General features: G+C 39.6%; 1 long non-coding RNA gene across 1 annotated transcript in view; it reads left to right on the top strand.

Annotated features, from left to right (window-relative positions):
• The window catches only part of LOC132325209 (uncharacterized), a 37,490-nt gene extending 34,887 nt beyond the window's left edge, over positions 1 to 2,603 (top strand). Inside the window, exon 3 of the long non-coding RNA XR_009485847.1 lies at positions 109 to 2,603. This is a non-coding gene — a long non-coding RNA (uncharacterized LOC132325209). The remainder of the gene's footprint in view (positions 1 to 108) is intronic.
• The last annotated feature ends 12,687 nt before the right edge of the window (positions 2,604 to 15,290 follow it).

The following is a 15,290-nucleotide window of genomic DNA, read 5'->3' as shown; positions in this document are numbered from 1 at the left end:
CAGCAATTTCATAGTTTTGCTGAGCACATGTTGTAGTGTTCTCATGTTCCTTTTGACTCTTTTCTGCTATAGATGAAGAGGTCAAATATCCTCTTTTCTTCTTCACAGATTATGTTCCAGACCTCATTCAATCATCAGTCTCCTGGAGACTCTTGCCCAGAAGCTGGAAGATTTCTTTAAGAGCATCACTCAGTGCAGCTCCCCAGCTGAAGTCTGGCCAGTGCTGTGTAGGATGAAGAGATGATCCTGCCAGTGCTGCAGACTAATTTTCTATTTTTTCACCTCAGTGCGATGTTTTTCTTTTTTTGTAGTATCATGATGTTGTTGACTCATGTTCAGCTTGTGATCCATAGTAACTGCCAGCTCCTTTTTTTCAGAGCTGATTAGTCATCTGCCATCCAGCACCTGTGCAGCTGACAGTCCTTATCTAACTACAGTAAATTCTGCACATCTCCTTTGAATATTTTATTTCTGTTGGACCGTGCCTCTGATTTATCATGATCATTTTGAGTTCTATATCAGCCTTTCAATATGTTTTCATATCTGCAAATGTGATAATCCCAGAGCAGATATGACAATACTGAGTTGCAATGGACTCCAGGTATATCCTGTGGGACTATACATGATTCATAGCTCCACCCTGATAAAAGCTGCACGTAACTCCCCTGGTATGGTTTGCCAGGCCATTCTACACCCTTGGATAGCAGCTTCTTGTAGTTCATATGTATCCAGGTTAAGTGTTATAATGCCATGTCCCACAAACTGAAAATTGTACCAGCATCATAGAACCTGTTATTGTCCACACAGAGTCATTGGTGTTTGACTGAGGAAACAAACCCACCTGTGTAAACTCCGGTAAAAATGGCAAATAATTTTAGACTGTAGAAGATTTCAGGCATTGAGGCATTGAGGTACCAAGACATAACGAAGAAATATTAGAAAGAATAACGAAAAAAAATAGCTTTAAAATTATCACTCATTCTTAGCACTGACTCAACTTTCATCACTTAACCTCCACTGCTCTGATGCAAAAGTAAGACTGAAGTCTGGTAGAACCAAGCAGAGTGGTTGGTTCTACTGGACTTCAATCGTGTTTTTGTGTAAGGTAGGTAGGAAAGCAAAGGTGTAGGTAAGGAAATTTTGCTTTTCCAATAGAAATTCTTCAGCTTTGTATACCATTACAATGTTCAGTTAGAGAAAAATACAATGAAGACGATAAAAAACCAGGTGGGACTACAAAACATGTTATGGGATGGATCCATGGTAGAATGTATGGAGAGATTACAGAACCTGGATGGAAAGGAGGAATAGATATTAAATGAACAAATGTTATAACTTTTTTGGATAAAGGAGATCTCCAGCATAATGCAGCAAGGTACTAGGGGATTATACCCATTTTACAGAGAGAAGAATGTTATGCCATGACTTGTCCTATTGAAGTTGGCAGGAGTATGGCAGGGGTGCCAATATTCCCAGTCTTTCCATGATGAAACTCCTGTTTCCTTCACAAAGTCCTGCACTGTCCTGAGTCTATGTCTTTTCTCACTCTGCAATTGCCATGTAACACTTTGTGGTCTGCTCTTAGCACTTCAAAAGGCCAGCTGCTCCTTCAGATCATCAACTAGCTTTTTATCTATAAATAGAGTGTAGCTACTGTCCCGGGGAGATTCTGAGCTGGAATATATTCAAATATATTTGACAGGTTTTCTGGGTCTCACTCTTGGATTTAATATAAATTTTCGGATAGGATAAAAGTCAGCAGCACATCCAAATATTCTTAAAGCATCTTATGACAATGATGATTATTCTAGTTTACATACGCTTTCACTCATTAATGTGCTAGTACACATTAAATGCCTGTTTTCAAAAAGAAAAAATATGAACAGTCTCTTTTGCTGTGTAAAAATTTGGACCTTTAGAGGACATACATGCCTTTTGTATCCTTTTGTGTATTGTATCCATAACCTTATGCAACCCCTTGTTGAAACCCAATGAGAATGACATGCAGTGATAGTTTTGTCTCGAGCTCCATATCTTCCAGGCTTGAGTTTCCTGTGGTAGTGTGAGAAGAGACACAGCAGATGGCAGTGCATGACATCAATTATCTCTGCTGCATACTCCCATTCGTTCCCAGTGGTAATTGTCCAGGGCTGGTGAAATTGCACCGGAGGGCACCCCCCACTCCCAAACGCCATGTGGAGGAGAGGAGGACACTTTTGTGAACCAGTGCACTCTGAGGCATCACTTTTGCTAGGTGGATCAAGACTGCTGAATCAGCCTGCCCCCAGATCTAAGCAGCTTTAGCACTGGAAAGAGACTCTGAAGGCCTCCTACGTACAGACAGATTGCAGCTTTCAGCAGAAGCCAGTCCCGGGGTATTTCTGTTTTCACCCATGCTTTTATCTTCCACAACATGATTCATGTTCTTAATTGCTTTTCTGCTTCAAAACCTAGGCAAACTGCATGTCAAATTAATTTTTTTCCATATATCCTCATAGTTATGTTTTTGGGTGAATGTTAGAGGACTTGTTCTAGGTGCTTTGTGACATTTGAACTGATATTTGGCACAGAAATAATGATGGCATTAAATGAAAATTTCCTTATCAAGTCGTGATGTGTTTCATCAATTTGATCTGGTGCAAGGGACAATCTGAAACAGGAGAAAAAGGAAAATGGGGAAGAAAGGAAGGAAACAGAATCTTCTTGAATGCCAACACAGGACTGCTTTGGTAATGAGTGGGAAAACAAGGAAGAGAGTCTGCAAATTGTAGTTTTAAGTGGAAAACATTGTTTTTAATCAAAATGTTTAATTATAGAGCTTTTGAGGAAAGCCCAGTGGGGTGTCACTAAGATGATGAAGGAGTTGGATCACATTTCCTGCAAGAATAGACTGAGAGCAGGGACTGTTCAGCCTGGAGAGGACACAGGGGAACATTTCCAATGTATATAAATAACAAAAGGAAGTGTACAAAGAGGATGGAGCCAGCCTTTTTTCAGTCGTGCCCAGAGGAAATTGGCCAGGCAATGGGCACAAATTGAAACACAGGAGATTCTCTCAGAACATCAGGAAACAATCTTTCAGTGGGAGGGTGAGTGAGCAGTGTATACAAGTTGAGATGTCGCTTTCCCTGGAGATCTTCAAAAGCTGTCTGGACACAGTCCTTGGTAACCAGCTCTGGGTGGCCCTGCTTGAGCAGGGTAGTTGGACAAGACAACTTCCAGAGGTCCTTTCTAACTCAACCGTTTTGTGATGCTGTGAACCCAAAGAGATGCCAACTCCTGAACTGTACTCCTGTACAGTTATGGTATTTTCCAGTGTCTCATTGAAAATTGCTTGGAGCATTATTAGATAAAAAACAATACTTGAAGTTGCAATTGCAAAACTATTGTTAGGCAATGCCCAAACATGGTCTCAGTGTTTAAATTCCAGGGGATTTCCTGAATCGGCTAAGGTACTACCCTAGTGCTTCTTTCCAAAGTACCTCAGCAAATATGCCATGTGCTATTTGTTTCAGAATGACACATTAGAAATGGATCATGAAGTGACAGAAGCGCTGGGGATAGTACAAGAGGTTGTCACTGCTGTTTATCACTAATTTTGCACCTGGGCGAGTCACGGGTAATATCAGCCTTGCATCATCTGGAATTCAAATGAAAGAATGCTCTTGTTATCTTTGTTTGGATTGAATAGTCTCTCCCTTCAAATAAAAGACATTTTATTAATATGGCAGTTCTAAATACCTAAAATGGAAAATTCTAAATTATGGGGAAAAAAAATCTAATTGCCATATCTGTGGAAAAACTAATCTTTCTTTTCAATAAATTGAGATGCTGACAGAATCTATTTAAGAAGATCAAAAAAACCTGCAAGTACTTCTTGAAAGACTCACTTTTTTCAAGTAAAGACAGGATCAATATGTAAAAACTTGTGTGTGGAATCATCCAGTAGTAGCAATTTTTTTGTTGGTTCTCTTATTCAGCATGGATTGTTTCCCATCGGTCCTGAATAATTTTGGACAAGAAGGTGTAAAAAATTATTTTGGTTCTTTCTATTTCAAGGCAAGAATCTTGCTTTAGGATCTTTCAGTTAAAGACAAGAAGATTCATTTAGGACCTGCTTCTTTAAGCATACGCTCTCTTTCAGGTATGAGTAAATACAAGAAAAGTCTGTTTTCAAATAGGTCTCTTCAGGAAGCACTGATTGGGATTTGGGTGAGGAATTGCTCCAGAAAGAGATGCATGCATCAAAGGCTTACCCTGTGCTCCTCCAGGTGTTGTTGAGACAACCTTCCTGGGGAACAAACATCCATGTCATGACCATCCACTTAGAGAGAGGCTCTGACTTTTGTCTCTGAAAGGACAAAAGATTAATGAGCAAAAAGACTACATTTTTTTTCTTTTTCCCCAGATGCCTTTCCTCCAAAAGAGGCTTGGAAATGTCAAAAGCACTGTGGGAACACTTGCACATCTGTGAACTGGTGAAGCAGCTCATCAGTCAGACTAGCTGATTTGGGAAACAAGGATACTGCAGCTAATGCCTGTTTCAAATTCTCTGTAAAGAGTTAGCTTAAGATTTTGTAATGTATTGCATTAGCACTTCAGAGACCCTCAGCTTTTTTTAGAAATTGAGGGTAAATTTTGACAGTAATCTTTCTACAGCTTGTCTCAGAAGAAAAGCAGCGATTAAAGAAAACATCTAACTTTCAGTAGTTCTCATATTATAGTTCTCATATACTAGTCACCATCCTTGTGAATTTTCCAGAACAGATGATCACTAGATCTCATGCTGAAGAAACAAAACAGTGTCAGAGAGAGATTTCTGCAAAGTCACAAGATTATCCCACATGGAATTTCAACAAGGTTGGATTTTGTCTGACATATTTTGATATCCCTGACACTGCATCTGCAAGCTTTGAAAAGGGATGTACTTCCTTTGCCTGTAAGATAGGCTGCTTTCTTAGGCTCCTTTGGAAACAGGGTGACCAGTTAGAAAGGACCTGGACTGATAGTGCCACAAAACAGTGAGAGAAACTAAACTCCTGAGAACCTGAAGCCTTGCAAATCAGCTAAGGAACAGTAGAAAATGCAAATTTTCCTCCCACTTAGCTAAGCTGCTACTTTTTCTTTCCTGCCCTGTTTCTTTTCTGATTCAGTTTGCTTTGAGTGTGTTGCTTGCCTGTGACCTCCAGACCAGATAAATTCTTACAGAATCTCATTTTTCCAGAATCTAATTTTTCCTCACAGAAAGCTGTGACTTTTCCTTCCAAGCTAAGCCAAAGAATATGTGAAATTTCCCTGGTTTTCCTGGAACATGTTGCTATTGGTTGCTAATTGTCTACTCATGTAGACAATTTAGCTTTAGACACTAAAGCTCCTAGATTTTGGGCACTGGTTAGTTATTATAATGAATAATTATTCTGGAGACAAGCTAATAAACAGGGAAAGTAAAGCTCCCACCTCTTTTGATTTACTGTTAAGCCAGAAGAGTAGATCTGCTAGCCTGCCTATGCTACTTCTCCAAGAAATTCTTCCCTAGTCCTACTGCATAGAAAATCAACAGACTAAAAAATTAAAAGGGAGGGGGGTCATTTTGCACCAAAAGGGCTCCGAATTGTCAAGTTTGAGCCCCCCATTCATTGCAGTTCCTTCCTACACTGACCTATTTTCAAGCACCTTCTCTTTTTTATTTTTATTTGCGCTTTTACCTTGCTTTTGCCTTTGGCAGAGTTTGGAAGGTCCACTCAGAGGAGAAGAGGGGTTTTAACTATTCACCTGTTTATACATCAGATTTGACTTTTTTTTTTTTCTTTAGACCAAGTAATTGCAACTTAAATATATAGTAGTGTGTGTTTGGAGGTTATCAATCTTGACTATATCTTTCTTGGGCAAGGGCATCCAAAACTGAGCAGATGTTTTTCCCATAATCAAATTAGTTCATAACAGGCATTCAGAGAATATAACTAAAATATTCATGAGCCTTAAGAGATAACAATGCATGAATATTAATGAATAGTAAGTTGTATGGTGTTTTAAACAATGACACAAAAAAGCAAATCCAAACCAAACCATCACACAATTAAACATTTCCTTAATTGCATAGCCTAGGTGAATATTTCACATGTATTTTTCCTCTAATATTCACAACAAAAAAAGAAAAAGGCACTGCAGAAAGGTGCATTTCAGTTTACAAAACACTTTGCAAATGTATTTAATCCATCTTGAATCAAGGAATTCATGAGACAATGTTTACTAGCTTCATCACTACAGCTATTCCTAAGTGGATATCTGTGAAATATATTTAAGGCTAATTAGAAATTTTTTAGTTTATTTCTTAGTTGTAATTGAAGACGATACAACAATTTATCCTGCATGCATCCAATCGCTACCAGCTAGGAGTGGAAACTCTGGTTTTGGCTGGGAAATTTCTAATACTAATTTACGTTTTTCAGTCTTGACATTTTTATCAAAACCAGAACTTTTAGATGACATTTCCCCCCTTACTAAATTGATGCCTAACAAACAATGACTATTTTGACAACTGGCAAGCTGTTGAACATGAAAACAGACAACAAATTATTTTCCCAATATGGAAGCAGTAGGTTTGTGAAGGGCTCAAGTTCTACTGTCATTGAAACTGGTCATTGTGATGTTACTAAAATTCCTTCAGGTTTGTAGTCCATCCTCACTGAACACCTCCAGAAGTGGAGTGCAGTGAACTGAGTGTGGAGCTGAGGGATTTGACAGCCCAACTCCCTGGCCACCACCGTGTGCTCTTTGGGGTCTCTGTGGACTTGTGGCTTTGCCCTGATGACAGGACAATCTGGCACCATTGCAACACACAGTAGTGCCACCACGGAAGATGTTGCTGTCTTCTACTTTCAAGTCTTTCTGGTGCCATTTCTCTTTCAATTGAGAATGGCTGCATTATGCAAATGCTGCATTTTCAACCCTGGATGTTCTGCATTCCCCTGTGCTAATGCAGTAACTGCTTTAGCCCTGTGCACTAAGATGAGAATATCCCCTCAAATACTCTACAACTTGTCCCATTTTACACAGTTTTTAAATTACAAATTATGTTATTCTACCTCCCCGCTGCCAGTGTTTAAAGCCTCATTACCACAGAATTTCAGATGAAATAGAAATAATGATACTGAGAGTCATTTACCAACAACCTCAGTGACTAATGTGTTCCAGCACTTATCAAGACAACCCCTCTCACAAACGTGATCACATGTTGAAAACACTGGCATTTCACAAGCCACTGTCAGCAGGAGATGAGAAACCTTCAATTTTTTTAGGGAGGGCTCAGGTAGTCAAAATATCACAAATGATAAAATCTGTAGTTTATAGCACAATGGCTAATTCAGAACAATGACTTGCCATGTTTTTATCAGGGAGATAAAGTAAGATCATATATGGAAAGATGTAGTGCAAAAAGCAAATGGAAGGTAATTATAAAAGGAGAGTCTGGCTGTCATTCTGGTAATAGTGCCTGTTATCTATCTGTCTAATTGTCACATGAGATTGCTGGTGGGAGAGCACATGCACCTGACAAGAAGAGTGGTGGAGCTCCCACAGGCTCTTTTAGCCCTGGAGTTTGTGCTTTACTGTCAGTCTGGGACAAGTCTTGCAGGGGTGGCACCCATGTAACCAGCCTTAGTGGTAACCCACAGAGAAGAAATTGTGAGCACAAGCTCTCAAAATATGACCTATTTGGGTTTATTTTTCTGTCCTTTGTGGTGATGTTCTAGAATGTGGACAAAACAACAAGTGCTTCTGTCCTTATCTATGTTTTCTGAAACATTGACTTTTGTCATCAGATATTTATCATTCACTGGAGCACTGAAAAGGAAGACTTATTCTGAGTGAATCAAAATAATAACAATTAATTTTAAATATTTCTTTCCTTCCATACGTTCAGACAAAGGAATTAATAATGTGTTATTTATTATTTTTACATCTATACCAGGGTTTGACTAAATATTTGTAAGATTGTATTTGTTATTATGAAAATATTTTTTTATATGGCTTACAGAATCTTATAGCTGTAGAAAATCCTATTTACCAGGACAGCCTTCAAAGGCTTCACAGAAAAAGATTTGGAGTGGTATATCTTACAAATTCAACTACAGTAAACCATAATAGAAGCATTAATAAGGTTTGAACTTTGTTCTTACTGTGTATTTCCAAGATTTTTATGTCTCTTGATTTATGACAACTTCCACATTTCATTGCCTTTTCCTCAATATTTCATGGCTTCACTTCTACATTTAAATAGAGGTGTCTTCTAGAAGTGAAATTTATTGAAAGAACTTGATTTCATTTTTCCTGCGTCTCTGAAGTGTCTTAGGTGTGTTTTTGATTTCTGTCACCTGTCCTGATGAAATATATAATCTGCTTGAACCATATGTAGCTGTCTGGGGCACCTCAGAAGGTGGAGAGGAAAGGAAAAAGCAGATTAAAAAAAATCAAAACCTTAAAAATATTATTTTATCTTTAAAAATCTGCAGTCTCCTTTTCCTCAGGATGAACATTAGCCCTTGGAACATATTTTCATGTATAAATGTAGAACCAGGCAGGACATGATTTTTTGCAGTGTGTGGTTCATAGATTTTCACTCAAAATATTACTTGGAACAAACAGCAAGAGCTGCCCGTTAAGAAAAACACATGTTCCTGAGTTAAGCAGTTGAAGGGCTGGAAAATTGATCACGTTCTCTTCAAGGCAGTTAAAACAGTTGCTTGGCTTTGATGTTAGTGCTCCCAAAAATGCAAGCTGCTGCCCTCACTGACTTTGATTTTGAGGACAGGTCTGGCGGCTAGTTTATCTGAGATATAGTAGTCATTGTCTGGTGATTGAGAGGTGGCCAGGAGATTAGGCTAGAGTACAATCTAGGTTACAGCCTCCTCAACTCACCCTGCTGTCCTCGTGCTCTGAACTGGCAGTACAGCTGGGATATGCCATAGTTTCTTTCTAATCCAGATGTCCAAGCTCCTGCTGTGGTAGCAGTTTAGGGAGATAGCAAATGAGGGAAAAAAGATGCCTGGATCATTCCTGTTCCGATGGTCATCATGTGGTTAAGGGCTGCATCTCAGTCTGGATCCTATCAGAGGGAATGTCTTTCTAGACAACTGATTGGCTGCACTTCCCTTCCTTGGATATATACCAGTTAACATCTGGTGTAGAATTGTTCTCTTATAAAACCCCATTTATTGGTCTGTCTTTGAATATTGGCCTGTCTACACATATATGTTTTGAAGTCTGCAGGCAGGACAGGAGGTGGTTTACAGCCCCTGAGATGTCAGTAGTATAGGAGGGGCTCCACAGCAGATTCTCTTCCCCAGAAGCCTGGTTCAGGCAGAATGAGGGGGTTTGGTTAGATGAGAAACTGCAGGGTGACCACACACGTTGATCCAACAGGGCTGATATGACTAGTCCTGTCAGAATATTATTATTTTTGTAAGTGGTGTAGTGATGTGTTTCAAGATTATAAAATACCAAGACATTCCTTTATTTCCTTTCAGTTGCACTCATTTGGAGAGTAGCATGTAAACCCCCAGACAGCAAGTTAGAGAAATGCAAAAATGCTGTGCTACTTTACCTAGAATTAGTTTAACACTGTTTGCATGTATGTGACCTAGCTACACCACTGGCCCTATTAGGTAGGAGCTGGCAGCTGGGAGGGAGTGAAGAGCAGCCGGATTAAATGTTGCTGGAAGTTTTAGCAGCCCAAAACAAGAGTATCCACCCTGTGCAGGTTGTCAGGGTCCTTTACAGGTACCTCAAGAGTGTTGGTCAATAGCCTAAAGAAGCTGTTTGACATCCAGAGCTTGGATTTGCCCCCTCTTGTCTTTACGCTTGCTTTTGACAACAGACAGAGCCCAAAATGTGCATTTGGGCCATACAACTGTTCCCCCACAGTTATGGAGGATTAATCAAAGAGGTAATGCTGAGTGCTGTGGTGATTTCAGAACAGAAATTGGGCAGGGGGGATAGCCCAACTCTACTGCGAATCATGGAGAGGATCCTACATCATGACATGGCATGAATCCTCTACAAAAACATGGGAAAGAGGGGGAGGGAAAGTATCTTTTATCTCATGTTTATTAGAAGAACAATAGAAGAACTTGATGCTATCAGGTTTTATGAGAACAGTGAAAAGAGCTAATGATGTAGGCAACTAATATATGTGCTTTCCCAGGCAATAGATACATCTCAGGTAAAACCCTGAAATTTTTCAAAGTGATCATAATTTCCATTTTAAGGAATAACAAATCATCTGTCCTCTTATTTGGGCAAAAATATTTATTCAATATTGTTATACTGAATAACTCTGAACTTTGTTACTTTCTTCTCTAGCTGAAGAGAACAGTTCTGCTGAGATAATGTGAACAATATATTTATTGCCTCTTGAATCCCTAATCAAATTAAATATATCAAAAAGAATTAGATTGTTCATTCTGTCATTGCAGCCTTGAAATATGCTCCAGAGGCTAAACACACTGACTTAAGAATTAACACTTTTATACTTTTGTTGAATATCTTCTTAGTGAGTAAACTAAAAAGTGATATTTTCCTTTCCAACAAGCCAGCAGTTCAATTATTTTTTCAGATAAGATGCAAATGTTTCTTAAGAGATTTTATAAATTATTACTTTTAACTTTCAATAAAAATTTTAATAGTAAATTTTTTTATTACAGACAGTGCAAAACTGCCTTTTGGATTAATGTCACAGTGCAAGCTGCATTGGGTTGCTTATAGGGGAAGCAGGATCCTTAGGGCAGGATGCAGAAGGACAGCATCTAGTAGGTAACAAGCAGTAATAACTGAATGTAGCCTCAAGCCAAAGCAGCTCCCCTATAAGTTACAGTTTCAGATAAAAATTGTAAAAAGACACAAATTCTCAATTGCACTTTTAGAGTCTGAGTAGGAGTTACTATTCCATTAAATGGTCTAAAATTTTAATATTACATTAAAAACCAAAATGTCTTTAAGTATTACCGTTCTAAGTAAATGGAAAACATTTTTACAGCTATTTTCAAAGAAGAAGTATATATGGAACTCAGCTCCCAGAGAGGTTTTCTCCTATTCATGCTATTTCAGTCTTAAAAGAATTCATCAAACATTTACAAGTTTTTATATTGTTGACCAAATGTATTTGCTTATGTCCTTCTGAAAAGAAATAAAGTTTAGCAAGGATGTCAAAAAACTCTTAAGTAGCCCCATGATTGTAATGCTCAAGATCCCACAATTGGTTTGCTAAAACTATTTTTAAAATTTTGGAGACTAAACTGTTGGATTTTTTTTCTTTATGAATCATGTCTGTAACTTGGTTTAGCTTGGAAATTCAGTGTAAACAATCTCTGCCTTCCCACAGTAAACATTTATATTAGTATTAATTAGATAGATTTATGCATATATTGATAGGGAAAAAGCAAACACACCATAGAGAATTTAACAATGACATGAATGATTAATAACATTCAAGTAGAAATTTATGCAAAGATGTGGGTGGATAGATAATTTAGCTGCTGTGCTTGCCCTTGATTTCTAGCAAACTTAGTGTCTTTCCTTTCAAAGTTAGTCACTAGAAAGTTTATCTGATTAGTTGTTGGTAGCATAAGAAGTATTTATGTCTTCTTTGTGTTGAAGATAAACTGCTTTCACTCTGCCAGGACCTCTCCTTATGTTGCATGTGAACTGTAACTCTTTCTTTATTTCAGTGATCTTATTTCTGAAGGACTGGCTGTTGAAAAAGCATGGCCTGAGAGAAGTAATTTGACTAGACTGTAAATGCAGTATATGTAGAAAAGAAGAAATGTCACCAGCATTTGGGTGTGAATTCCCTTTATCCATTTATAAAGAGTTTTTGTGCAAGGGATGGCATATCCAAAGCATAAGCATCTGATAACTATTTTACTATTCAATGAAAATATATCCAGCTGCATCTTGGAGTCAAATTGCTATGTAGATGCTGTAGAAATTTGAACCTCTAGGCCAACAGACCCTGGTTATCAGCATATCAACACAAATCTCTGAGAAGGGCCTTAGAAACAGAAAAAGTTTTAGCTAATTTATAACTTGCTTGCTTCTGTGTAAAGCTCTGGGGTCCTCAAAGTAAGATATTCACCCACCTGCTAGAGCAGGTTCAGGCAAGTACAACAAATATGATAAGAGGTCTGGGGCACCCCTCCCAGGAAGAGAGAATTGAGGTTATTCAGCCTCAGAAGAGTAGGCTTCAGGGAGACCTAATAGACCTCCAGTACCCACAGGGAGCCAACAAGAGAGCTGGAGAAGCACATTCTACAAAGGCATGTAGTGATAGGACAAGGGGGCATGGCTTTAAACTGAAAGAGGACAGGTTTAGATTGGATATTAGAAAGAGAGTCCTTATTGTGAGGTTGGTGAGACACTGGACCAGGTTGCCCAGAGAAGTTTTGGATGCCCTACCACTGTCCAAGGCCATGTTAAGTGGGGCTTTGACCAAACTGGTCTAGTGGGTGCCATCTCTGCCCATGGCATGGAGCTGGAAATAGATGACTTTTTTAAGGTCCCTTCCAACCCAAATCATTTAATTGCTAATCCAGTCAAAAATAGGGTAATATGGAAAAAAACCCCCATACCTTAAAAACAATTTCTCCCACCCCTCCCTTCTTCATAGGCCTAATTTTAATCCTAACTTCTCTACCTCCTTCCCCGGTAGTGCTGGGGTATGGAAATGGGGTTTGTGGTCTATCACACTGCTACTCATTTCTCTCCATGGGGAGGACTAGACTACTCACACTCTTCTGCTCTACTGTGGGGTCCCTCCCATGGGAGACTGTCCTTCATGAACTTCTCCAACCTCTGTCTTTTCCACAGGCTGCAGATCTAAACAAACTGCTCCAGTGTGGGTCCCTTCATGGAGTGCAGTCCTACAGGAACAGGCTGCTCCAGCATGGGTTCTCTGCGGGGTCACAAGTCCAGCCAGGAAACCTGCTCCAGCATGGGCTCCTCTCTCCAGGTGATTACAACATCCTTTGGGTGGATCCACCTGGTCCAGCATGGGGTCCTCCAGAGGCTTCAGGGGAATGTCTGCTCTGGCACCTGGAGCACTTCCTTCCATTCCTTCTTCATTAATCTTGGTGTTCACAGTGTTTTTCTCTCATGTATTCTCACTCCTCTCTTCTGGCAGCTGCTGATGTTGTGCAGGGTTTAACTTCCCCCTTCTTAAATGTGTTATCCCAGAAGCACTGCCACAATCACTGCTGGGCTCTGCCATGGCCAGCAGCAGGTCTGTCTTGGAGTCAACTGGCATTGATCCTGCTGGACACAGGGGAAGCTTCCAGCAGCTTCCTACAGATTCCACTCCTCTACTCTCCTCCTGCAAAACCTTGACATGGAAACCCAATACAAATATTATCAAAGGGAAAATCCTGTTCTCTTAATTGGCAGGGAGTGAAGCTCCTGGGTCTACAGCAAAGCCTGGAGCCCCTGGCATTGCTAGGAGAGGTGGGGTGTTTTCCCTGGCATGCAGTGGTCATTTCCACACACTCCCACTGTGGCCCCTGCTTTCACTTCAGAGCAGTAATTAAGGATGGATGACAGCAATAACAGGGAAGGTGTCACAGAGTTATATTCAGTGTTACCATTAAAAAAGAAAAAACGGAGCCAGATTAGAGACTGTTTTTCATATTGCATTTGTCCTAATTTTTGCTGTTTGACTGGAGCAATTATAGAGTATTATGGGAGCAGCTTAAAGCTCAGATTGTTTTTCTGGGTACAGTATTGCAAAGAAAGATATATTGCTAAAGGTAGCAATATAGCAACATCCACTTAATCAAATACCATCGAGGTGCTGCTCCAATTTATTGTGATTCCTCTCTGACCCACCTCAGCTGTGTGGGTTGTCTTTCATCATTCAAAAATGTCATGTTTATGTTGAGTTACATGCCTTTATCAGTGTCCAAGCAACAAGCAGAGCAAACTTTTTATATGTACATTAACTATACAAGGTTAGAAGCAGTTTTGAATAACAGAACCTTGATTTTTTTTTTTTTTTCGAGGGAGGAAGGTTGAAATAAAATATGAATCACTCTTCAAGGTAACTTCAGTGTACAGTGGAAATAGCCATTTTAACAATATTTTCATCTTCTGACTGGTGTTCCACTGTGTGCACATGGGAGTGCCAACAGAATCTACATTTTAATCTCACTCAAGAAAAAAAGCAGCACATTATAATTTTGTAACCTCCATCTAAAAGCACCAAATTACTCATTTTGCTTGCATGTTATAAATTGTAGCTTCTCCTCAGAGACAAGGGCTGTAGTGAGGCTCGGATCTTGGATGGGAGTCCCTTCAGCATGCTGCTGTGTCTCACCCACCCAAGCCTTGGACCTGTGGCTCTGCTCAGTCTCCATCCTAATAAAACCTTTACAGAGATTTTGTTTGTTGTGCTGTGATAAAGCATGAGCCTTTGTGGGAGGACTGAAGATATCTGTCAAGCTTGAACAGGAGGACTGGCAGGAGGGGAGTAACCACAGCTTTTTTGCATTCTGGAGCAGCTTGGGGATACTCAGCGTGTGCATGAATATGGCCTAAGAGAAAAGAAAGGGCTGGCTGTACACCTACCTGCTCTCTGGAGTTATGGTGAGATGGGTCCCTGCCTCTCTGAACTCTGGGCTATGGTTACCCAGAATGGGGAACGTGATGCCAATCTCTTTTCACCCAAATGAAAGAGCTACCAGTGGCTTCAAGAGCAGATCCCAACAGCCCTCTGCAACAGCTTGGTGTTAGTTCAGGGGGTGTGCTTTCCTCAGTGCTCTTGGGCAGTGCTGCTGTTTCACTAGAATAACCTCTCTGTAATAATTAAGCTGTTGGTACAAGTGCTTTTAATTTTTAGAAAATGTGGAAATGTTTTCCTTTTGGCCTGGAATTACTACTTTTGTCATCCTGTATGTCCTGTAATGTGATTAAATGCTTGCCTAGTTGTGCTGTCATAACTTTGAGCTACTGTCACAACTTATTGTTATGCTGTCATAGCTATTACAAAAGTGCCATCTGTATTTAACAGCTGTGAGCAGTGTGCCTTAGTGATTCTCATGTAGCAAACTGCTGTTGTTTTGACCAGATGTTCATTTTCTTCAAATGTATCAAGTCCCATATCTCAGAAAAAAGACTTGAGGACACTGTGAGTTTAGTAAAACTGATGACAACATCCTATTTCTCAAGCATGTCTTACAAAATCCTTCTTTCATTTACATTAGGATACTCTGCTGTAGCTAGTGCTGTCCTATATGTGCAGGATGAGA

Source organism: Haemorhous mexicanus, chromosome 3 (genome assembly GCF_027477595.1).
Source record: "Haemorhous mexicanus isolate bHaeMex1 chromosome 3, bHaeMex1.pri, whole genome shotgun sequence".
NCBI classification, from domain to species: Eukaryota; Metazoa; Chordata; class Aves; order Passeriformes; family Fringillidae; genus Haemorhous; species Haemorhous mexicanus.
The sequence above is the reverse complement of the archived record's forward strand: the minus strand, read 5'-3'. Positions and strand labels throughout refer to the sequence as shown.